The sequence below is a fragment of the Myodes glareolus genome, chromosome 2 (assembly GCF_982192425.1).
Source record: "Myodes glareolus chromosome 2, mMyoGla1.1, whole genome shotgun sequence".
Taxonomy (NCBI): Eukaryota; Metazoa; Chordata; class Mammalia; order Rodentia; family Cricetidae; genus Myodes; species Myodes glareolus.
The window spans coordinates 61,800,890-61,814,778 of record NC_142027.1 but is presented as its reverse complement, the minus strand read 5'-3'; the positions used below and the strand labels follow the sequence as shown (position 1 = coordinate 61,814,778).

Below are 13,889 nucleotides of genomic sequence, written 5' to 3'. Positions count from 1 at the left end.
GCCTCTCACAGACCCCCAGGTCAAATGTTATCCATTAATTTCCAGTGACTTTGGAGTATATGTCTCCCCAGAAAAATTAAAAAAATAAGTGACTGTTGTAAAAAACCATACTGCTCTGGATGATATAATAAACATGGAGGATTAATCAAAAATTCCAATAGAAAATATGAATTATATATTTTGGCAGACTTCTACAGATGATCAAATCTAAGCATATAAATAAATAATATTGTACTTGAATGTTAGAGGGAGCAGGCCTGCTTGTTCATCCTGGATGACCAAAAATAACCACACAGAAACTATATTAATTAAAACACTCCTTGGTCCATTAGCTCTAACTTCTTATTGACTAATTCTTACATCTTGGTTTAACCCATTTATATTAATCTATGTATTGCCATGTAGATGTGGCTTACTAGGAAAGATTCGACATTTCTATCTCTGGCAGCTCCGTGATGTCTTCTACTCCACTTTTTTCATCCCAGCATTCAGTTTTGTCTTTCCTGCCTACCTAAGTTCTGCCCTATCAACTAGGCCAAGGCCATTTTTTTATTCATTAACCAATGAAAGCAACACACAAATAGAAGGACCTCCTACACCATTTTCCCTTTTCTGCTTACACAAAAAGGAAGGCTCTAACATAGTAAAATTCTAACAAGAATTACAGTTACAATATTTATATCTACTTTATTTTTTATCATAACATAGGAAAACTATAACTATAACTATAAATTCTTGAACTCCATCAAAGACTCCAAAAGGATATAATATTACCTAAGTAAACAGGAAGTGCATTATAAGTAACTTTCAAAACTCCAGAATTGACAGAAACATATCACTGCCTGGACAGTCACTCAAAGTTCTTCTGTACCATTGCGGCATCCATCTACAGCACACAGGCCAATAGTATCCAGCAGACTTTTCCATGAAGCAGGAAAATTCAAAGATAGTTCAGTCACTTTCTTCTGTATCCTTCAGAATATCTTGCAGACTCTTTCATAAAGCAGGAAACCTGAAAGATCATCTCACCTTTTGGCAAATTCGGCAATCTTTTCTCTGGGGTCCATGCATGTCCAGTGAAACAGTCCAAGCAAGAGGAGTTTCTTTGATGCTCATCTTTCTCTCAAAGTAACTTGGTGCTACCAGGAGCAGATGTGTCTTATTGTCATGAAAAGTCCTAACTTATTAAAACATTTTAAATTCCATATTCTGAAAATCTCTGAAAGATTTGAAGAATACCTAACTAACTGAAATATATCTCTATACATTTAGAAAATCTAACTAACATGACTACAATTTTGACTATCATAGATGACTATTTAGATGTATTTCTTAATTATACATTATAATTTCAAATGAGCTACACAATCACACCTTAATCAAGAACAGAAATATACATATACAGTATAACAAAATTTACCTTAAGTTTGTGTCAATAAACCAAGATTCATACCAATGCAAATTATTCATATCTTTATCATATCCTCTTTAAGTATAAAAGAACATTTATAGCCTTTCCTCTGGCGGCGGCCATCAGGTGAGCCAAGATGGGCGCGTACAAGTATATCCAGGAGCTGTGGCAGAAGAAGCAGTCAGATGTGATGCGCTTCCTTCTGAGGGTCCGCTGCTGGCAATACTGCCAGCTGTCTGCGCTGCACCGGGCTCCCCACCCCACCCGGCCCGACAAAGCACAGAGGCTGGGCTACAAGGCCAAGCAAGGTTACATCATATACAGGATTCGCATCCGCTGTGGTGGCCGCAAACGCCTGGTACCCAAGGGTGCGACCTATGGCAAGCCTGTCCATCATGGTGTGAACCAGCTAAAGTTTGCCCGAAGCCTTCAGTCTGTTGCTGAGGAGAGAGCTGGACGCCACTGTGGGGCTCTGAGAGTCCTGAATTCTTACTGGGTTGGCGAAGATTCCACATACAAATTTTTTGAAGTTATCCTCATCGATCCATTCCATAAAGCTATCAGAAGAAACCCTGACACCCAATGGATCACCAAACCGATCCACAAGCACAGAGAGATGCATGGGCTGACATCTGCAGACCGCAAGAGCCGTGGCCTTGGAAAGGGCCACAAGTTCTACCACACTATTGGTGGCTCTCACTGTGCAGCCTGGAGAAGGCCCAACACTCTGCAGCTCCATTGTTACCGCTAATACACGTAATGTTTGTACAAATCATACCCAATAAACAATTTAGGACCGAAAAAAAAGAACATTTATAAATAAAATTTGGGAATATGGGTGTAGTTTTGTCAATACTGCTTCCTGCTGTTTGGGGAGCTGCTAATCAGGTCTTTTATGGTGTATCCTGTGTGCTAGGTTCATCTCAGTCAGAAGTTGGGCAAAATAATTTTTGAGGGTGTTTACTGTGACCTTTCAGGCGGTCTCAGTCCATCATACCATATTAGCCTGGAGTGAATCCATGGATTTTCATCCTCTGTGGAGACAAAAGAAGAACCTATTTTCCATAGCACCATATCCTTAGACCCAAATTCTGAAGTCAAGATACCTTTCCAATGTATATGCTGGTTTAGTTTAGCACCCTATACAATGAAATGTCTCTCTATACTTAGATCCTTCACAGTCAAAAAATTCAAAGAAAACCCAATAATGTACATAATTCAGATTCTCTGTGAATTTTCCATTTTTATGTGGCTTATTTTTCTTTATTCCCTTTAATCTATGATTATCTGTACTCTATATCTTAAAAAACTTTACCTCTTTTGTTTTAAAAGCATTAAGTTTATTTTATGGCTCTCTCTAGTCTTCTCTCCTTCAAGCCTATTTATATATCCAACACTGTGACCCATTTAGAGGTCTTTTATGTCTGAATCTGTCCTATTGTCAATCTGTAATTCTTTATTGTTCAGGAGCACTTCTTAAAATGTTAAGAGCTTCTTAAAAACTTAAGTTGCACCATTAGTATGGGTAATATGTTACCAACTGCCTTCTCAGTCTAAAACTTAAGCTGCATTATTATTATAATAAATATGATAGTTCCTGTTTACTCTGCACAGTTTAGCATTGCAATGCCACTTGGGCCACTGAGTGGCTTGTGCCTCTGAGCTATGCACACTGCCCTACATCTAGGCACACAGCTAGTTCATGTTGCCATCAAGCAAGTCCCAGCACTCTACTAACAAACACAACTCAAATGCTCTGTAGCCAGACCTCCTGCCTGGAAGAGTCAGAGCTCACACCTGCAGCAACCCAGAAAGCCAGCATTTTAAAACTACAATTTTGTCTTCTACAGCTGCTCAGCCAGAAAAATCTCTCCTTAAGGAGTTGCGCCAAGCCACCAGGAAACAGCAAAAAGCTGTGTTAAATGTTATATATTTTTTAATATAGAATTTCTTTTTCAAGCCCTCTCAGGTTTAACAGAATTGACTTCATTATTTATTCAGATTGAAAATATAATTAGCAATCAACCTTTTTCCGTATACATATAACACACATATTTGATTCCATACATGTCTGCCAGGTCTACAGAAATTGATTACTTATTGGAAATGTGCTGAAGGTCTCAGAAGTTCACAAAAAACTTCATATCAACAGCAAAATTTTTTTCAAAAAAGGAGTTTTTTATTACATGGCAACAAACTAAGGATATTATAAGGAGATGACCTACTTGTTTTTTATGTAACAAAGCACTCTACCTGTAGGAAGTAACCCAAAAGGTATTCAAAAAAAATGAAATCTGGTAGATGGATGTGTTTCACATTGTAGAATTTGGTAAATAGCAATATATTCACCATACCATTGACACTTATTCATGTTTTCAATGAGTAACTGCTTTGAGCTCGGGAAAGGCTGATTCAGTAATCATGCATTTCCTAGAAGTTATGGCCATCATGGGTATGCCTGCACAAATATAAACAAACAGTGGTCCAGCATATGTCTCTAAGAAAATGAAACAGCTTTTTGCTTATTATAAAAAAGGTATATTACAGGCATGCCACAATCCTACAGGTCTACATTTATAGAAAGTTTAAATCGAACCATAAAAGATATTCTAAACAAATAGAAAAAAAGTGAAAATAACCCCAGGAATAGATTGCATAATGTTTAACTTTGAATTTTATTTATGCTAATGAGAGAGGAACAAGAGCAGCAGAGACACATTGGATAGTACAAGCAAAAAACTTTTGAACTAAATCAACCCGTTTATTTCAAGGATGTGTTGACCTTAGAATGGGTACCAGGACATGTGCTATGATGGAGAAGGGGTTTTTCTTTTTCCACAGAAGAATAAAAGCTAAGGGTACCATTAACATTAACTAAGATTCAGTTTGAAAAAGAGAAACCTCTTGAGAAAGATAAATGATAATTCATCAACAGAGGTAACTTGACAACCATACAGATGGTAAGGGAACATCATGAGGATTGGAGCAGAGTTCTTTTCCTGTCTTTGCAGGAAAATACCCATCTTCAAAAAGTTTGGAGACATTGGCCATCTAGATGTCTAAAGAAGAAAAGATAGCTATCCTAAAAAAATCACCAAGTAAAGAGATATCTAACTTATGATACCAATATCATCTGTAGGGTAAAAATTCACTACCTGAACATGGATATATCTCTACTTCTCCGTATATAAATAGTTGCAGCTCACTTAAAAATCAGTGTTGGTTTTGGAGTTGGAAATGGCTATCCTTCTCTAAATCTAAACAAATTATTAAAATAAAGATTCAGAATTTCTGTCTTGTATCAGGAGCCATCTAGTTTGGGACAAAAAAAAGAACAAGAACAAATTTAGGAAAATTTTACTTTTCCCATACCTATTTTTGTCTCTATGGTACTTTTTATTGAATACATATCTACATGAATAATGTTTAAGTTTTCCATAATGAACAATAAATCCTTCTGCAGTACTTTGAAGTTTCCAGGAAGAAGATGGGTTACCACAACAATGATTCCTTCTGGTTTACTTGATTCTGATAGAACCACTTGAAGATCAATTTTGGGATACAAGGTACTCAACATGATTACAACTTACTTAGCTGAGATGATACACCTTCTTACAATGTTTCAGCCAGAACTTCAAATAAGAACTTCAGAAAAACCCTACTGACTACTCAGAGACTTCTTGTAATTTTATGAAACAGTAATCTTGAAACTTAACCAACATGTTACTTTTTACAGGACCCCATAGAAATAACTTCATCCCCATGACAGCTAAAAGTAATTCTAAAAGAAGACTTTCCTTTCCCAACAAAGTATGTCCTCATGGTTGATTATAAGTGCTATATTGGGTGGGTTATTAGACAGATTAGTATGAGTTTACTCATATTAATAATAATAGTGAGTAATAGTGAGAATACTTTTAGAAAATTTACATTGTGTTCTCATATGTTTTTACAAATTCAAATTTTATTTATTATTTAAATATGCTCCTATTCCTGTTTACAATATTTGTACTTCTATGCAAAGTTATTTTGTCATGCTGTGTGCATACTTGTTTCTAACTTGGCTTAAGATATTTTGTATATTGAAGTAATTTTAGGATATATTTATTATATTGCACTTTATATTTATACCTCTGTTCAAGATGCTTTTATATTGTTTGCATTTAAAGATCATTGTCCTCATTTGCTGCATAGTTCTTTGAAGATTGTTTAATATTTTAATATGAAGCCAAACTGTATTGTTATTAATATAGTTTCTGTTTGATTATTTAGTTCTGAGCAGCCAGGAAATGAATGTGCAGTCTCTGATTACAGATAGAGGATCATCTTCAAGTTATATATTAATCAGCTATTGTAAAAGCTATTTGAAACTATTAAACTCATAATATAAAAAGAGTATTAAATAACCCCCATTCATAATAAAAATTCATGTTTAACTTCTAATAATTCTTTATCACAGAGACCTTCTATTCTACATCTGTTCTTAGATATTTCTTACATGCTTAATATCTATCTATCTATCTATCTATCTTCATATTATGCTACTTTGTGAATTTTTAGTCTATATTACTAAAAGATATATTTAGTAGATTTGTTATATAACATCATTCCATTTCTCGGTTCTTAGATTTTTAAAATTTAATGTGTATTTCAATGAGTTAGAATTTTAGTTTGAAAGAAGCCACACCATTTGGGGTAATAATGCTCACCCCAATGTCACATACTTTATTTAAACTAAACAAAACAAAACAAAGCAAAACAAACAAACAACAAACAAATGACAACATCAATACCTAGTTTGAATCATGAGATTTTTTTTTCAGTTGTTGATAAGGGAAGTATAAGAGATCCCACAAACAATACAGGCTGTTTCCCTTGGTTACCTTTGATAAGTCGATGGAAAGTTCTTATTGCTGACAACACTGTATGCTTCAGACAGAGGCCTTGAAGTAATTGACCAAGAGGTAACCAACCTAAGAGTCTTCCCACTGAGACCTAGCTCTTACAGTACTAGACAGTGTTACGCAAGTTACCAGAAAAGAAAACAATTAATAGTCTGACCGAACTGTGTTGCCTGTGAAAAACAACAATCACAAGCATGGTAGGCTATCAGGTGAAACTGATGGCACATACCTTGGGAGTAACCACCATCCATTCTGTGTGAACTCACCCTGTTCAATAAGAAAGAGTTCGTGCTTTATACTACTGTGAACCTAGTCAACTACCTCTAACTTTTGAGGCCATAGAACATACTGAAGAACATACTAGCGACACCTCTCCAAAGCAGTGTAATTTCTAAGTACGTTCTGAACACTTGTCCTTATACTCACAGATTAGCTGAGCTCTCATCCCTCATGAAAGAGGCATTTTTTTCCTAGCAGACAGAAAACATTACAGAAAGTCATAGCGTGTCAAAAAAAATCCAGAGGGAAAATGAATAGGGGATTCTTGGATACAAAAGATACATCTGCAACACAACCACTACAGTTAAGGCTCTGGGAACATCTTGTTAAAGGAGGCAAAAATATTGTAAGAGTCTGAGATCAAGGAAATATGCTGTGACAGGGAAGCTGAGCCCAGGAACACTCAAAAAAGCGGGTGCCTAAACAATACTTGCAAGATGATATCAACTGACCACTCATTGTGAATGGGTGAAATCTCATATGTCCCTACTGCTAGAAGAAGAGTTCTGATGCTAAACATTGACAATAGAGGGATAATCAGTCTTCTCCAATGACAGTCCACTTGATAGGTTAGCCAGTCCCAAGAGATGAGCTTGAAACACATAAGCAACAGTGAGTGAACTAAGCAGGTTGTATTTATAAATTTATATGTATGTATGTATGTATATATATACGTATATATGTATGGATGTAACAATAAAAACTAATGAATAAAAGGCCATGAATTTGGGAAGGAATAGGTAGTGGGTTAGGTATTATCTCAATTAGATTAATAAGGAAGGGCCTAGCCCAGGGTGTTAACCCTGGGCCAGTGTTCTGTTTATTGGCTTGTGTCGCAATTGCTCAGAAACTTAATAAATATATTCTTTTAAAAATATTCACTTTTGCTAGTTCAAAATTTCACCCATTCTTGCTTACATGCCTTTGACTACTTCATGGCGCGAGCAGAATAGAGATTTATTAGAGCCCCTGCTGTCACCTGAGCTCCAGCAGTTATCTGCTGTCATCCTTGTCCTCACCCTTTCCTTCTGTTTCTGACATATCAACAATTTTTTTTATTGTTGTTTAGGACTATGATGGCATTAATATGAAAACTCTAGAGTTTTACTTTAATCTGCTTCACATTACTAAAATGAAACACTTCAGGTTATTATTGTTTGATAAAAGTGTTTAATTAGCTCAGAGTTCTTTGATGCCCCCACTCCCTCAAGCCTCTAATGAGAGCAAAGGACAACAGAAGCAGAGTGTGTGTATTGGAGCGACATGCTCACAACATAGCTCGGAAGCATAAAGTGACTACTGGTTATTTTTTGAAAAGCCACTGGGAAGTCACATGTCCAACAATGTAAGCTTATTTTCTTATTTTTTTTTTTTGCATCCTGTAGGTTCCATTGCCTTCTAGTAACTCTGTCCCTATGGAAAAGTGTAAGCATATGGAAGATGCTTGACAAACCATAAAGAAAAGTCTTCCACTGTAAAAAATGTCCTGCTTTTAAAAACCTGCACATCATTTTTTCTTGCCTTTCACAACAGAGTTTGCAGTGACTCCATAAGTACTTCTTTTTCAGCAGTTTCCAAGCTCAGCCAAGCTTCTGTTCCTGAATGCTCCATGGAATTTGTTATTATCCAATACCAGCATCCATAATGACCACTTGCGGGTATCCTTCTCAATGCACAAATGACTTCATCTCTAGCCGCCTGATCCAACCAGGCATTCTACTTTCTGCAAACCAATTGTGTTGCAGATTTCTTGTATTTTTTCCCACTCTCTGCACCTATTTAATTTACTTCACTGACTTAAGAAGTGGAAAGTGGAATCTGAGTCATTTTGACTTGTGTTTCCCTGATGGCTAAGGATGGTGAACATTTCTTTAAGAGTTTCTCAACATTTGAGATTCCTTTGTTGAGAATTTGCAGTTTAGATCTGTACTCCATTTTTAACTGGATTATTTGATTTGCTGATGTCTAGTTTCTCGAATTCTTATATATTTTGTAATCAGCCTTCTGTCAGATGTGGTGACAATAAAGATAATTTTTCTATTCTATAGGTTGCTATTTGGTCCTATTCATGGTATTCTTTGCCTTACAAAAGCTTTTCAGTTTTATGAGATCCCATTTATTGATTGTTGATCTTAGTGTCATCACTATTTTTGTCCTATTCAGGAAGTCTCCAGTGCCAATATGTTCAAGGCTATTTTCCACTTTCTCATCGATCACAGTTGGTGCAACTGATTTCATGTTGAGGTCTTTTATGTTTTATGCTTTTCTTTCAGAAGTGTTTTGCACATCCTTCAGTTAGAAGCCTCTTATATGCAACAAGTAGTTAAGCTCAAAGACCACATAGTCAATGAAATAATTTATGCAACAAAGACAATACTGAATGATGCACACATAAATGGGTTGTAAAAAAAAGCAAGCTCATAAAGCAGAAAAGGCTTGGTATTTCATGTATATTGTGAGAAAGTAGGAAATATTATATACAAGTATACACACCACATACTTTTAATATGAAATAAATGACTCTCAAATTCTAATGCATAGCATGGGTTTGTTATACTTTTAAGAATTTAACATATGCTGAGTTTTCTAAGAAACCTGATTATAAGTAGTTTCAATACAAAAAGGAAAGAGTATCAATTATGTGAAATGAAGGCTATACTAATTTGCTTCTCTTTAACATCCTTTCATAATGTAAATGCATATGTTTCTAGTCAACTTTAATTGAGTCATCTTAGAAGGAATCTCAGTTGAGGGGCAGTCTAGATCATGTTGGGTCTGTGAATATATCTATGGAGGATTGTCTTGATTGCATATTAATGAGGGATGGCCCAGCTCATTGTTGGTGGCTTTATAACTTGGCAGCTAGTCCTTGGTTGTATTAGGAAGCTAGCTAAGTATATGCCTGAGTGAACCAGCAAGCAGCATTCCTTCTTGTGTTCATCTTCCAACTTCTGGCTTGAGTTCTGCCTTAATTTATCTCAAGCATTGACTATGGTCTACAAGTGTGTGCCAAATAAATCCATCCAATGCCCAAGTTCTTTTGGTGGTGGCATTTGTCACAGTAATCAAAAGAAGCTAGAAGAAATATCAATCTGTCACATTAAAAATCTTGAAGTATATATAAGTTTGATTTATCAATTATATTTCAATCATTCTAGAAAAAAGAAGAAATTACAAAACATCTAAGTATGTTTTTCTGATCAGTAACAACTATTGGAATATGTATAATCACTAGTATATATATATATATGTAAATATATATGTTCTATGTCATATACAGAATTTAGACTAAAAGTTTAGATTAATAGAAATTTTAATTTTACTGCATAACTACATAATTAATGCCTGTTAGGCAAGTTTAATCAAAATGAATAAAAATAATTAACATTTAAAAAAATGATTTATGTTCACGTGGGCACAAAAACCTGTGGAGTGACACTAATTCATTACAAATAAAAATCTGAGTAGATTGCAACCTTCATAATCCATAAAATATACCTTTTATTTTATTGAAATCATATTTTGAGTACAGCCTATATCATGCCAGTGAGAATCTGTGCAGATTTTTTTCCAATCCATGTATGGATCTTAATTAAATTATAAAGTTGTTATAACCTGAATTCTCTTTTTAAACTGTAAGTCTCCCCATATAGGCAGCAACATGGAGAATTTTCTTTGCTTAATGGTATTATATAACAAGTATATTGATAAATGACCAGAAACCTTATAATATTTGCCTATAGATTTTGAAAAGCTTATGAAAATTAACACAAGGGTATTTTATATTACTGAAAGTACTACAAATTGAAAAAAAAGCCCTCCCTAACTAAAAACATTATCAGAGTCTCAGGAAGGCAGATTTTATGATCTAAGCATCCTCACTATTTAATTACTATTAACAACTATTAATGAATAAGAATTGTTCATTTCTGTATTTATCAATGATACAAACACTGGGTTAGTGCTTTTATCATTTATTTTTTAAAGAAATTACTGAGAAAGTTTATTGTGTAATTTTATCTTTATTTTTCTTGTTGTGTTCCTGAAGCTTCACAGAAGTTGTGAACTATTAAATGTGAAAGTAAGGTTCAAAAACATTTTTGTAATTTTTTTCATTAATTCACAATATGGTTCTAACATGTTAGGAACTTGAAAAGAAAATATAAACTCCTAGGAGCCACATTAAGTGAAATAACAATATTGAAAACCGAAGTAGAAAGGGATTCTCATTAGGGGGTCTTTGCATTTTAAAAGCCTTAAAATTAAAATTGCTGCAAGTAATTTCCATAAAGAGCTGAAAATTTTAGTTTATACTAGATTAGAGGCTGCATTAGGCGCCGAGAATATATTGCCTATTGTCCTCAACCTGAAAGGTTTGACTGTTTCATGTAAAATTTCCATAAAATGCAATATTTTCTGAATTTTTACTGTTATTTGTTGGAAGTGCCTTTCTGTCACCTGTGACTTAAGTCAGCAGGGATTGTTGCTTTCTTGAGTAGCAGAGTGAAGGAGAGAGAGTAGAAAGGAGCATCATAACACATGACCTCATCCAGTTGTAACTGGTTTACCAATAGCTTTAGAATTATCACAAAAGTAATTATAAAGCAATTACTAGTTTATTAGATAATATTAACAATGGCTACAATCTTTTAAGTGCTTATTAGATGAATATAATCATATTCCAACCAAGAGCCAAAGGTATGTCTAGTCCTACTTCCCTCTAAATTAACCTTGTTTATTTATTGCCCTCTACGGGATTCACCATGAACTTGTAGATGAAACTAATGATTCAATGGCCATATTTTGCCTTTTTCTCTTCTTTGTGCTTCCATGCTCTAGGGAGTCATAATTCTCTTGTTCAAGGTTTCAAAAAAGATCAATTTTTTTTGTCCATATGCCATGTGCGTTTGAAATCCTATAAAGAAAGATTTCTGTTTTTACTGTAGCAAATTCAAAGTTAATGCATCTATAGTAAAGGACTTATTCACAATAATACAGTCTGACCTAATATCTACTTGACATAACATGAGATCCTTCAGTAATGGAGATTTGTAGAAATAGTTAGGTATTTTGCTTATTATGTTAAAGAATTGGATCGTTGTGCAGAATTATAATTGGACAAGGAGGATTGGATCTAACAGAAAGCCTATTGAGATTAATTTTTCTGTCAATATATCTTCAGAGACAGGAATATTTATTTTCTCTGGATACAAGCCAAAATTTGCTTGAATGAGAGATGTGCTTTTGTGTGTGCATTACACATTTGTATGCTTTCATGTAAGCACAAGTGTATATGCACATGTGTGTACATGTTTATGGAAGACAGAGGACAGTCTCAGATATTATTCTTCAGGAACTTACCATCACAGTTTTGGGAAAGTCTCTCACTGGCCTGGAACTTGACAATTAAGTCTCAGGGATAGACGTCAGACTTTTCATAACAGTGGGTCTAAGGATAGAACTCATGTCTTTGTGGTTTGAAGGCAAGCATTTTATTGACTAAACCATCTCTCAAGACCCTTGGGAAGAGTTTGACCTGTTATGGATAGAACCAAAATAGGATTCTGTTTCCTTTTGTTGTTTCTAAAAATGTTCAAGGGCCATAGTTGATAGAGTATTTCTTAACCCCATCAAATCTATATTCAACCATATGTAACAAACGAATTTAATACCTTCATGTCTCTATTTTGATTTATGATATAAATTTTTATTTCATGTAGGAAAACAAAGTAACCTAAGTCTAGTACTTATCATTATGCTTAATATGTTTAATTGGAATTTAAAATGTTTCTTAATTCTCTTCTCAGTAGAGGGCCTGGAGCCATTATGCCTCATTAATAACTTAATGCTTATTGTGCACATGTCCTGTTTCAGATGATATCTGATTTCTTCACAGTGCTTTATTTAATCCTCACAATAGTTTATGAAGTAGTTTCCAGTGATTTTTTGTTCACAGGATATAGGGAAAAACAAATATATGAACAACATATCTTATTCACCCTTTGTTTTTCTAACAATTTGACTACTTAAACATGAACATATTAAGTTCTAGACATACATCACACCAAATAACACTCCTTAGTAATCCTTAACTGTGTTTTAATTCAAGGATTCTTTGGCCACATATGTCCAAATAAAACCCACTGTATTCAACATATTGACAAATTTATGTCTGATTTAAAATGATTTTACTGAAAGAACTCAAAGCTGGGAACAATCTATGTTGATTTCAGTCTCAAATTATTGGCAAAAGTACAGTTTACCTTATGATTATACTGAAAAGTAAAGAATAAAATATTCTGCTGTGACTCATTGGTTGCTATTAGAGATAGACTTCCAAGTCATGAAACTGAGAATTTAAGTGAATTGTGATAAAGTAATCTGTAGTGCTCTTTAGTAAAGTTAACACCACTTTTATCAAGGAAAAATAATCGATGTAAGATTAAATAAAAGACGTCATTTTAAATCTAGATATGGTTCGGATTTATTTTTTCTGTTCTGATAAATAAGATAAATTTTAGAGCCAATTTTATTGTATTTAAATTTGATAAAAAACCTAGAAGGAGAAAAAAAGAGGTTGTTTGTGTCCTGATTTTTGTATATAATTTCATTTTAAAATAAGATTTAATTTATTCTTTTTTTACACAGTTTTGTTTGCAAATGTAGTCAAATTCTTCCCTGATGTTAAAAGAAATTCCAGTGGACTATTTTCATGAAATGTAATTAGGAACTGATAAACTAGTAAACTCTAGACAGCACAGGAAGAAATTTTTCATGCAGGATAATCAATGTGGGATAGATGCAATTGTCTGTGTAGTTTCTATGTTGCTCAGGGTTGAATACAAGTGTTAGATGAAGTTGGAAAAAAATGAGAACATTACACAGACACACAGAATGTCTTAACAGTACTGAGAAATACAGATTCATTGTGAAATAGAAAAGTAATTCTGTTTTTCTTTATTATAAGAAGGCCTAGATGTCAAAAAGACATTTGGGATATTATGTATTTCAAAAAGCAAAATCATTATATTCAGTTTAATGTGAATTGGGATCACCAGGTTTTGCTTGATCAGGCATACTATTATCCCCTTGGCTTGAATATTACTATAAACCATACATTATCTATACTTTTTTTTTAAAAGTAATTTTATTAAATTATAAAAGTTTCCATTTACATCCCTCTTCCCAACACCCAACCACTCCCCCCACTCCCTCTCCTCCTCCCTCTTCGTCCCTAAGGGCAGTCAGGGTTTCCTGCCCTGTGGGAAGTTCAAGTTCCTCCCACCTCCCTCCAG

At 34.3% G+C, this 13,889-nt stretch overlaps 1 pseudogene; it reads left to right on the top strand.

Moving 5' to 3' along the window:
* The first annotated feature begins 1,529 nt into the window (after positions 1–1,529).
* On the top strand, positions 1,530–2,177 carry LOC148122979 (large ribosomal subunit protein eL15 pseudogene; annotated as a pseudogene).
* Positions 2,178–13,889: the final 11,712 nt, after the last annotated feature.